The sequence below is a fragment of the Bos grunniens genome, chromosome 1 (assembly GCF_055505025.1).
Source record: "Bos grunniens cultivar Pamir isolate PY7600 chromosome 1, Bosgru_T2T1.0, whole genome shotgun sequence".
NCBI classification, from domain to species: Eukaryota; Metazoa; Chordata; class Mammalia; order Artiodactyla; family Bovidae; genus Bos; species Bos grunniens.
This window is the reverse complement of record NC_141165.1, coordinates 29,468,721-29,481,641: the sequence shown is the minus strand read 5'-3', so window position 1 is coordinate 29,481,641 and position 12,921 is coordinate 29,468,721. Positions and strand designations below refer to the sequence as shown.

General features: G+C 43.1%; 1 pseudogene; it reads right to left on the bottom strand.

The window, feature by feature from the left end:
• Nucleotides 1–4,314: 4,314 nt before the first annotated feature.
• LOC147379204 (CDGSH iron-sulfur domain-containing protein 1 pseudogene) lies at nt 4,315–4,853 on the bottom strand (annotated as a pseudogene).
• Nucleotides 4,854–12,921: the final 8,068 nt, after the last annotated feature.

Sequence of the window (12,921 nt, the reverse complement as noted above, 5' to 3'; positions counted from 1 at the left end):
GGGTCTTTTCTAATGAATCAGTTCTTTGCATCAGTCCTTCCAATGAGTATTCAGGACTGATTTCCTTTAGGATTGACTGGTTTGACTGGTTTATCATTACTTTGTATTTAAGAAAATTTTTTTGTTCATGCCATCTAGCTTGTGGGATCAACTAGGGATTGAACCTGGGCCACAGCAATGAAAACATTGAATGCTAACCCTTAGACAACCGGTGAACTCCCTTATCATTGCATTTTTTAAAAGTGTACAGTGTAGTGACATTAAGTACTTTGATATTGTTGTGCAGCCTTTACCACTATCTATCTCTGGAACCTTTCCATCATCCCAAACTGAACCTCTGTATCTACTCCCCATTTTCCTCTTCACCCAGCCTCTAACAACCACCGTTTTGTTTCCTGTCTCTGAGTTTGACTCCTCTGGGTACTTCATTTAAGTGGAATCATAATATTTTGAGATTGTCTTTATTTACCATAGAATGGTGTCTTCGAGGGTTGTCTTTTTGGTAGCCTGTGTCAGAATTTCCTTCCTTTTTAAGGCTCAGTAATATTGTGTTGTATATACGTGTGAGAGCTTAGTTGCTCAGTTGCTCACCAATGACCTTATTTAGACTTAATTACCTTTTTAAAGGTCCTATCTCCAAATATGTACTTTCTGAGGTACTGGATGTTAGGACTTCAGTAAAAGAATTTGGGGCGGGGGCAGAATTAACCCCATGACAGGCTTCTTCCTCTATTTGACTATTCTGAATAATGTTGCCATGAACATGTACAGATATTTATTCAAATCTCTGCTTTCAGTTCTTTTGAGTATATACCCAGAAATGGAACAGCTAGTGTGTGTGAATCCAGCTAAATTCCTTCAGTCATACTTGACTCTTGTGACCCCATGGACTATAGCCCACCAGGCTCCTCTGTCCATGGGATTCTGCAGGCAAGAACACTGGAGTGGGTTGCCATGACCTCCTCCAGGGGATCTCTCCCAAACCAGGAATGGAACCCGCATCTCTTATATATCCTGCAGTGGCAGGCGGGTTCTTTACCACTAGTGCCACCTGGGAAGCCCATATGTTAATTCTCTGATTAGTTTTTGAGGAACTGTCAAATCATTTTCACAACATCTTCACCATTATACATTCCCACCAGCAATGCCCAGGGTTCCAACTTTTCGACATTCTTGTCAACACTTGTTATTTTCTGTTTTTTTATTTTTATAATAGCCATTCTTCTGGATGTGAAGTAGGAGCTCATTGTAGTTTCGATTTGTACTTCCCTGATGACTACTGATTTGAACATCTTTTAATGCCCTTATTGGCCATTTGTAAATTTTCTTTGGAGAGACTGTCTCTCAAATCCTTTGCCCACCTTTAGGTATTTTTATTTTTAAGAGAAACCATACACACACTATAGCAACAATAAGTGAATTTCCAACAAAATGGGGAAATCTATTTGACAATAATACTTAGATGTGAGATGACCACATTATGGGGCAAAAAATTGGTATGATTTTGCAGAGTCTGCTATAGCAGGATGGTGAAGCAGGTGGACTTCAGAGCCAGCCTTGTCTAGGGTTTGATCCCTGGTTTCTCCACTTACTAGCTATGCAATTTCAGCAACTTGTGTCTTGTTTCCTTACTTAAGAAATGGGAATAATAATAACGCCCATTTCATAGGGTTGTTACAAGGATTAAATCAGAGCAGTGCCAGGTGCAAAGCAAACAAACACTTCGTATACCTTAGATATCAGCATTATTATTCTCTGGATCCCAACTTTCTGTGCTGCCTCCACAGTTGGGCACCATCTGGCGTCCCCTCCCCACACTGCTGGTGTTTCTCATTACCCAGTTATCCACCAGGCAAATAGATCTATGCAGCACATTTTTTGTTGTTTAGTCGCTAATTTGTGTCTGACTCTTTTTTGATGCCATGGACTGTAGCCCACCAGGTTCCTCTGTCCATGGGGATTTCCAGGCAAGAATCCTGGAGTGAGTTGTCAGTTCCCTCTCGAAGGGATCTTCCTGACCCAGGGATCAAATCCACATCATGTAGCAGATACTACATGCTTTTTACACATTAACTTTAGTTTTTCAATTACTTTCAACTGTAGTCTGGTGATGGCTTCCCAGGTGGCACGAGGGGTAAAGAACCTACCTGGAGACATAAGAGGTGCAGGTTTAATCCCTGGGTGGGGAAGATCCCCTGAAGGAGGTCATGGAAACTTACTCAAGTATTTTGCCTGGAGAATCCCCATGGACAGAGGAGCCTGGCAGGCTACAGTCCATAGTGTTGCAAAGAGATACGACTGAGCAACTTAGCCCTGCACAGCACAGCTTGTGATTCTGTGATAGTCTGGTGAGCCTGAGCTCTGGCTTGGTGATCAGCTGGGAATCAGGGTTCAGATTATATATCTCTTCTGAAGTGACCTTAGGCAAGTCACTTCACATGTCTGGGCTTCAGTTTATTTATTTTGGAAATAATGATGAGAGTCATTCCTATTTCACAGGGTCACTGAGTGATTAAATAAAGTAAGGCCTGTAAAATACTTATTATACAGTACTTGGCACATAGAAAATACTTAAAAGATATTTATTACTATTATGTTATATTCCTTTCAGTTGAGGAAACTGAGTCTTGGAGAGCTGCAGTTCTTGCCCAAAGTCATAAACCTGCATATGTGAATTTTGTGCAGTTCTTGTTGTATAATAAGAGTATACACATAATTTTATGTTTTAAAAAATTTACATTAAAGCATAAGTTATTTTCATATTGCTTTGGAGATATGAAGACATGACTACAATGGGCTTCTCAGGTGGCACTAGTGGTAAAAGAACACGCCTGCCAATTCAAGAGAAGAAATATGGGTTGGATTTCTGGACTGGGAAAATCCCCTGGAGAAGGAAATGGCAACTCCAGTATTCTTGCCTGGAGAATCCCATGGACAGAGGAGCCTGGTGGGCTATCATCCATGGGGTCATAAAAGAGTTGGACACAACTTAGCAACTAAACAACAACAACAACAACAATGAATAACCTTGATATAGGTAAATAATCACCAGGGTGAAAGGAGTGAATAGGCTGGGGCTAGATGATAATCCTGTTTGGAAACGTGTCGCTAAGTAACTCCAGTTACTGGATGGGGTACATTCTTGTCTACTCAAAGAGGTGCTCACATCATCTGGTTAAGGACTGTGTATGTTATCTATAAATGACCAGTTCAGTCTCTGGGTATATGCTGCTGCTGCTGCTAAGTCACTTCAGTCGTGTCTGATTCTGTGCGACCCCATTGACGGCAGCCCACCAGGCTCTGCCATCCCTGGGATTCTCCAGGCAAGAGTACTGGACTGGGGTGCCATCGCCTTCTCCGCTGGGTATGAGGGGCCAGGTATCACCAGAAGGGTATGCCTTATTTACTAGGTCCTGCTGACCACTTGGCTCACCTCCCAAAGAGGCCTCTTGCTCTTAAAGGATCTGAGGGCTAGGTGCCTGAGTGGGAGTCATTCCTCAAATTCTTAACTCAGGGTGTGGAGTCCAGGAGAATGGGGCTGACATACTTTCTCCTTCACTATTAGTCTTGGAACCTACAGAAAACCCTGAGAGCCTGTTTCTTTATCTGCACAAGGGGAAGGGTGACAAGGTAGACAGTAAATATTTAACACACCTTCACATAGCTTCACATATACTAAATCACACCATTCGCAAACAACCCTATGATGTATCATACTATTCTTATTTTATAGATGAGGAAACTGAAGTACAGACTGGTTAAATAACTTACGGTCGGTAAGGGAGGGGCCAGGTTTGAACCCAGGTCCTCGGGCTCCAGAGCTTCAGACTTCAACGTCAAGCTCATTGGTGAATAATGTAGAAAGATAACAAACCTTAGCTTTCAGAGCTATTGTGAGAACTGGGGATAAAGCCACATGTAGTATGTGGCTTATGGTCTTGCTATTCTATAGAAATCGTCCCTCTTGCTAAATTTGTCAGTGACCTCCATATTGCCAAACCCAATACACACTTTTCTGTTTTCATTTCCCCTGATCTCTCAATAGCATTAAATCCAGTTGACCATTTCCTCATACTTCTTTTTGTTTTTTTTTTTAAACTTATAGGGCATGAGGTCAGTTTTTTCATTGTTTAAACAAATATGCACCACAGTGGTTCCACAAGTAAGGCAAATGCCAGGAGTATGAAAGTTGCAGTCTGTAATTACCATATCTAGAACCCAGGGAAGGTGAATTAGACAGAAGTGGTAGTCACTCTAATTAAATGAACAGATGACATCATGGCAAGTTGGTTTTTAGCATCAAAACTATCAAAACTATCCCATTTTCTTAATGATCAGAGGTCGCATGTTGGTTCCAGCCTCTTCACTGTGATGATCCGTCACAGAATGTGAACTTTCTGGCCTCTACCAATAGCATTAGGGGCTTCCCTTGTGGCTCAGCTGGTAAAGAATCCACCTGCAATGTGGGAGACTTTAGAGATATGGGTTTGATCCCTGGGTGGGAAAGATCCCACATGGCAACTCACTCCACGCCTGGAGAACCCGATGGACAGAGGAACCTGGCAGGCTACAGTCCAGAGGGCCACAAAGAGTCGGACATGACTATAGCAAGTTAGCACAGCACAACAGCTGTAGACAACTTTATCTCCCAAATCCCTTTATATCAAAAGCAAACACAATCTTGGAGTTTTCTTTCTGATTGTGAGGGTTTACAATAGATTTGCTGCAATGATTTTTAACATGAAATCTTTTGTAAGATAACCAACTGCAGCCATCCCAGCAGTAATCGTAAGGGATGTGATCCATTCAGCTTGTAAGCTGGAAGTCACGTTCAAGGCAATGTCACTTGCCATGTGTGTACACAGGACCCTGGGCACAGATGGCTCGAGTGGCCAGCTGCAGTCAGGATGTGAGAGGCGTCCTACGGTACCAATTCCAGGATGCTCACTCCTTTTTGAAACATTTACTTCTTCTGACTTTAGTGATAACTCACTCAAAGGGTTTGCTCCTACTCTACCAGCTGTTCCTTCCTAGTCTCTTTTTCTCTCTTTTCCTCTTTTTTTTTTTAAATTTGTTTATTTATTTGGCTGCATCAAGTCTTAACTGTGGTACGCGGGTTCTTTAGTTGGTAGCATGCAGGGTCTGGTTCCCTGACCAGGGATCAAACCTGAGGCCCCTGCATTGGGAGCATGGAGTCTTAGCCATTGGACCATCAGGGAAGTCCCTCTCTTTTCCTCTTTTAACTGTAGACACATGTTGGAGGGCCCTGGGCTTATGTCTCCTTAGTCCTCTTCTCTTTTCTTTCCCTGTGAGGTCTCACACAGTCCTGTGGCATGAGGCACCATTTATATCATATATTTGTTGATGACCCCTCTATCAGCCAGGGTTTGACCTAAGAACTGGAAGCAATAGGAAAATATATCAGGAGATTTATTGAGAGGAATGTCTTGTGTGATTTTAAAGGCTTGCTAGGTAAGCCCCAGATATGTAGGTCAGGCTGTCAGAAGAGCAGGCTGGACCTCTTCCATTGCCCCAACCCTGGCTAGACTCCTTCATCTCCAGCCTGGACGATTGCCAACACCACTTAACCAGTTTCTCTGCTTACATTCCTGCCTCACCCTCCTTGCTTACGTTCTTGCCTTACACCGCCCACTTACAAGAAATGATCCTTTCTCTTTTCTTCTCTTTTCTTTTCATGCCAGTTTTATTGAGGTATGATTGATTTTGACACTGTTTAAGGCATGCAGCATAATGATTTGACTTATATACATCGTGAAAGGATTGTCACAGTAAGTGTAGTGAATATCCATCATCTCATACAGATACAAAATTAAAGAACTAGAAAAAAAATATTCTTCCCTGTGATGAGATCGCTTAAGATTTCCTTTCTTAAGAGAGGAGACATGCATGTGTGCTCAGTCACTTCAGTCATGTCTGACTTTTTGTGACCCTATGGACTGTAGCCCACCAGGCTCCTCTGTCCATGGGGATTCTCCAGGCAAGAATAACTATATTTATCATGTTGTACATTATATCCCTATTACTTGTTTATCTTATAACTGGAAGGGTGTACTTTTTGACTGCCTTCATCCAATTCTCTCTCCTCCCACCCCATCCTCCTGTAACCATAAATCTCATCTCTTTTTCTATGAGTTTGTTTGTCTGCCACAGTGGGCCTTTTAAAGCATAAACCAAATTTACTCGATTCTCATATATGAAACTCATCAGTGACTTCTCAATGCTCTTAAGTTAAAATATAAACCTCTTCGCTTGGTAGAGTATATTGCAGAATTGGCCACAATTTTTTTCCATCACTATGCTATGTGACTTTGCCACTCCTCCCATAAAGAGGAGTAGTTCATTTTCCTACCCCTTGGATATAGACTGGCTTTGTGACTTGGTTGACCAACAAAATACAGTGTAAGTAACATTGTTTGACTTTTAAGTCTAAGCCTCATAAGGCCTTGCAGCTTCTACTTTTGTTCTCTTGGAATGTTCCCCTGAGACTAGCATGTAAAGAAGGTTGGTCTAGCCTCCTGGAGGGTGAGATATCATATTGATAGAGAAGAGCTCTTCCATCCAAGGCCCCCTAGACTGATCGATCAATAGCCAGCACTAACCACCAGACGTGTATGGGAAACCATCATAGATCATCTAGTCTCAGATGCTGAGACTGATCTTCCATCCGAGGCCCCCTAGACTGATTGATCAATAGCCAGCACTGACCACCATACGTGTGTGGGAAACCATCATAGATCATATAGTCTTAGTGAGCAGCCAAATGATGGCAGCCACATAAGTGAAACCAGGTGAGACCCAAATGACTGCCTCCCAGGACTGTGAGCAAATACATGGCTATTGTTTTAAGCCACTGAGTTTTGGTTTGTTACACAGCAGTAGATAACTGTTACACGTTACCTCCAAGGCTCTCCTTTGATCTCTGTTATCTCCATTGATCATTCTATTCCAGCTATACTGGTCTCAACCTGTTCCTGGAATATTTCAAGCTCTTTTCTTTCTCCAGGTCTTTGCTTCTTTTGGCAATTGTGGGCCAGGTTCATTTTCATCTTTCAGTGTGCATTAAAACACCATTCTTTAAATTCAAACACCATGGAGCAGTCTCTCATGACCACCCCTCTATTTAAAGTTGCCTCAGGGGCTTCCCTGGTGGTTCAGTGGTAAAGAATCCACTTGCCAATGCAGGGGACTGGTTTGATCCCTGGTCCAGGAAGATCTCACATGCCTTGGAACAACTAAGCCTGTGTGCCACAACTATTAAGCCAGCACTCTGGAGACCTGGAATGTGAAGTCAAGTGGGCCTTAGAAAGCATCACAACGAACAAAGCTAGTGGAGGTGATGGAATTCCAGTTGAGCTATTTCAAATCCTGGAAGATGATGCTGTGAAAGTGCTGCACTCAATATGCCAGCAAATTTGGAAAACTCAGCAGTGGCCACAGAACTGGAAAAGGTCAGTTTTCACTCCAATCCCAAAGAAAGGCAATGCCAAAGAATGCTCAAACTACCGTACAGGTGCACTCATCTCACACGCTAGTAAAGTAACATTCAAAATTCTGCAAGCCAGGCTTCAGCAATACGTGAACCATGAATTTCCAGATGTTCAAGCTGGTTTTAGAAAACGCAGAGGAACCAGAAATCAAATTGCTAAAATCCACTGGATCATCGAAAAAGCAAGAGAGTTCCAGAAAAACATCTATTTCTGCTTAATTGACTATGCCAAAGCCTTTGACTGTGTGGATCACAATAAACTGTGGAAAATTCTGAAAGAGATGGGGATAGCAGACCACCTGACCAGCCTCTTGAGAAAGCTATATGCAGGTCAGGAAACAACAGTTAGAACTGGACATGGAACAACAGACTGGTTCCAGATAGGAAAAGGAGTACTTCAAGGTTGTATACTGTCACCCTGCTTGTTTAACTTATATGCAGAGTACACCATGAGGAACGCTGGGCTGGAAGAAGCACAAGCTGGAATCAAGATTGCAGGGAGAAATATCAATAAGCTCAGATATGCAGATGACACCACCCTTATGGCAGAAAGTGAAGAGGAACTAAAAAGCCTCTTGATGAAAGTGGAAGAAGAGAGTGAAAAAGTTGTCTTAAAGCTCAATACTCAGAAGATGAAGATCATGGCATCTGGTCCCATCACTTCATGGGAAATAGATGGGGAAACAGTGGAAACAGTGTCAGACTTTATTTTTTTGGGCTCCAAAATCACTGCAGATGGTGATTGCAGCCATGAAATTAAAAGGCACTTCCTCCTTGGAAGGAAAGTTATGACCAACCTAGACAGCATATTCAAAAGCAGAGACATTACTTTGCCAACAAAGGTCCATCTAGTCAAGGCTATAGTTTTTCCAGTAGTCATGTATGGATGTGAGATTTGGACTGTGAAGAAAGCTGAGCACCAAAGAATTGATACTTTTGAATTGTGGTGTTGGAGAAGACTCTTGAGAGTCCCTTGGACTGCAAGGAGATCCAACCAGTCCATTCTGAAGGAGATCAGCCCTGGGATTTCTTTGGAAGGAATGATGCTAAAGCTGAAACTCCAATACTTTGGCCACCTCATGCAAAGAGTTGACTTATTGGAAAAGACTCTGATGCTGGGAGGGATTGGGGGCAGGAGGAGAAGGGGATGACAGAGGATGAGATGGCTGGATGGCATCACTGACTCGATGGACGTGAGTCTGAGTGAACTCCGGGAGATGGTGATAGACAGGGAGGCCTGGCGTGCTGCGATTCATGGAGTCGCAAAGAGTCGGACATGACTGAGCGACTGAACTGAACTGGAGACCATGAGCTGTAACAACTGAGACCATATACTGCAGCTACTGAAATTTGTGGGCCTGGACCCCATGCTCTAAAACAAGAGAAGCCACTGAAATGAGCAGCCTGTGCACCACAACTAGAGAGTAACCCCCACTCACTGCAACTAGAGAAAGCCCACATGTAGCAATGGAGACCCAGTGCAGCCAGGAAGAAAGAGAGAAAGAAAGGAAGAAAGAAGGAAAGAAAATAAAATTGACTCTACCTGATACTCCCATGTTAGAATTTCTTTCTTTACCACAATTTAAAATTATCTTGTTCCTTCATTTGTTGACCTATTTTACTAGAAGATGAAAGTGAAAGTTGCTCAGTCATGTCCTACTCTGCGACCCCATGGACTATACAGTGCATGGAATTCTCTAGGCCAGAATATTGGAGTGGGTAGCCTTTCCCTTCTCCAGGGGATCTTCCCAATCCAGGGATCCAACCCAGGTCTTCCACATTGCAGGTGGATTCTTTACCAGCTGAACCACAAGGGAAGTCCAAGAATACTGGAGTGGGTAGCCTATCCTTTCTCCAGATCTTCCCAACCCAGGAGCCAAACCCGGGTCTTCTGCATTGCAGGCAGATTCTTTATCAACTGAGATATCAGGGAAGCCCTACTGGAAGGTAAGCACCACAATTCTCCATTACAGGCCACCACTATCAATGGATAGAGTTGGTACAAAAGATAAACTTGTTGCACTTTGTAGGAACATAGTTACTCAGTGAGGAAGGAAGGCAGAATTGTGGGGGAACGCTGATGGGTGGCTGAGGGGCAGAATTTGGTGGGGGAGAATGTCTTCAGGGAATCAGAATATATCTGAGTATATATTACAGAATATCTCTGCCAGAGATATACTGCCTTTAAGTCACACTGTAGCAAGTTTCAGCTCTCCCAGGCTCCTGGTCCAGACCACTGATCAACCTGATTTCTCTTCTCCTTTTTAAAAACTTAAAAAAAAAAATTTTTTTTTTCCTATCCTTTGGCTGTGTTGAGTGGCATGTGGGATCTTAGTTCCCCGACCAGGGATCGAACCCATGCCCCTAGCAGTGTAAGCTTGAAGTCAACCACTGGACCACCAAGGAAGTCCTCTGATTTCTCATCTTATCAATCCTACTCGCATTATGGGAGTTGCTGTGTATAAATGTTCTCAGTCTCAGGGATAGCTTGGGAGTCGGTGTTTTTGTAGAACTGCTAACAATGGTTAGTGTTTTAATTCACAAACATTAAATGGACTTTAACTAAACAGATTTTCTTCCTCCTGAACTCTTCATACAAATCTTGAGGTTTAGGCTCACTGCGAAAAAAGTGTTTTTACTCTTCAAAGTCAGGAGCAGGGGATATAAGAAGAGACATTTTAAGAAAGTTCAAGAAATATGGTTTTATTATCATTTTCTTAGGTAATAAAAGAAATCCTTAAATTCTAAGGAAAAAAATGTATTAATCAGAAAACAGGCCTCCTAGAAACATCTGTGGAAAGCTGAGATAAAAGGGGTGGAGAATGACAGCTTTATTCCAGATATGAATCTCAACACTTCTCAGCATAGGAAATGCACAAAATTACTGCAAGGAAATAAGACATGACAGATCACTTATTTAATTGAGTTGAGAGAATCATAATTTTCTTTAAGCCTCTGAGGAAAATGTAATGTATTCTAGCACTCAGGAATGATGGTCAGAGAAGCCATAGGGTAGAAAACTGTTTGAATAAGGATGGGGTCCTCTGATTGATGGACTGGTGGAAGTGAAGGAGCAGAGGGAGGAGTGGGGAATTTATGATTATTCCTTGTTCTTTGCCTCTCAGATCCATTCTCCTTCCTGCTCTGTGTTCTAGCAGCAGATTATCTCCAGCCTGTACCCTCTGGCATTGGGTTGGGTCCGGCCAATGAAAACCACCATCCAGGGACTGGAAGATGGAAGAAGAGAGAGGTCAGGGTATTTATACCTCCTCACTGTGGTTCTGTTCCTCTGAGGCTGCTGCTGCTGCTAAGTCACTTCAGTTGTGTCCGACTCTGTGTGACCCCATAGACGGCAGCCCACCAGGCTCCCCCATCCCTGGGATTCTCCAGGCAAGAGTACTGGAGTGGGTTGCCATCTCCTTTTCCAATGCATGAAAGTGAAAAGTGAAAGTGAAGTCACTCAGTTGTGTCCGACTCTTCACGACCCCATGGACTGCAGCCTACCAGGCTCCTCCATCCATGGGATTTTCTAGGCAAGAGTACTGGAGTGGGGTGCCATCGCATCGCCTTCTCCTCTGAGGCAGTGGGTCTCAAAAAATGGGCAGCATACCAGAAGCATCTTCATCACCTAGGACTTGTTAGAAATGCAGGTTCTTAGTCCAACTTCAACAGTCCAACTTCAAACTCCTGGGGGACATAGCAATCCATATTTAAAAGGCATTTTTATTTTTATTTATTTGGCTGCACCAGGCCTTAGCTGTGGCCCTCAGGATCTTTTAGTTGTGTCATTCGAACTCAAAGTTGCAGTATGTGAGATCTAATTCCCTGACCAGGGATTGAACCCAGGCCTGCTGCCTTGGGATCGCAGAGTCCTAGCCACTGAACCACCAGGGAAGTCCAATCTGTATTTAAACAAGCCCTCCGAGGTGGTTTTGATGCTCTGTAAAGTTTGGGTACCAAAGATGTACAGATGCAGTTCCTGGTGGGCAGACCTTTCTCTGTAGTCCCAGCTTTTACTAGACTCCAGTAATTCTGTCCCCTTCTTTTGTCCTTCAGGTCTGAGGGTGGAAAGGGCTTCTCCGCATGGCTGGTACTTCAGTAGCTCATAACCTCTTGATGGTTGCCTTATCTCTTCCATTTAGTGCGTTTACAAATTCTCTCTGGTTAAAAGGTTTGAGTGCTCTGTCTGTCTCCTGCTGTTGTGCATGATTGATTCTGAGAGGCACCAACTGTGGGCAAAGGCTGGCAAACACCTGTCCATGGACAACAGAGCACAGTTACATTCGGACCGCAGAGCAGGGAAGGCATGGGAACAAGCCTCTACTCCGTGCCAAGTATCTATTCTTTAAAGGCTCACAAACCTGGAGGAAGGTATTGTCTGTGTTTCACTGATGGGCACCTGAGCCAGACCCCAGACTGCACCTCTGTCCTAGACTGGCTGATTCCTCCTCCCGGTCAAGGCGACTCCTGTCCTCAAAGTCCTCACACAGGTCACACTTTCACCCCTCAAGCCATTGTGAAGTTGCTGTTAGGGTCAGGTAGTCTACTTGCGGATAGGCTGGTAGGCCGCTTAAGAGTTGTATGATACTGGGCAAGTTGCCTGGCCTCTCTGAGCCTCAGGTTCCTCATCTTTGAACAGTGATCTTAACGCCTGCTGTGTGTGGTGTACTGGGAGGGTTGCATGAGGTGACCTGTGTGGAGCACCTGCGACAATGTCTGGCACAGAGTAGGCGCTCTGTAAAGCTGAATGCTTTTGCCTTCCCTGCAAAGGTTCACTGGGGAGACAATATGACTGTTTAAGTGAATCAGGTCACACTTAAAAAAATTTTTTTATTGGCGTATAGTTGATTTACAATGTGTTAATTTCAGATGTATAGCATAGTGACTCAGTTATGCTGAATATGTGTGAATATGTGTTTATACACATACATACATATGTTTATTCTTTTTTCAGATTTCTTTCTCATATAGGTTGTTACAGAATATTGAGTAGAATTCCCTGTGCTACACAGTAGGTCCTTGTTGATTGTCTATTTTACATATAGTAGTGTGTGTATTTTAATCTCAACCTCCTAATTTGTCCCTTCCTGCCACTTGCGTCTTTGTCAAGTTTGTTTTCAAAATCTGTGACTCTGCTTTGTGAATAAGTTTATTTATGTCACTTAAAAATTAGATTTCACATATGAGTGACATCATGTGATATTTGTCTTTCTCTGTCTGACTTTCTTCACTTAGTATGATAATCTCTAGGTCCATCTATGTTCCTGCAAGTGGCATTATTTCCTTTGTTCCCCATGGCTGATTTTAGTACTCCATTGTATGTATGTACCACATCTTCTTTATCCATTCATCTGTTGATGGACAGCTAGGTTGCTTCCATGTCTTGGCTATTGTAAATAGTGCCACTATGAACA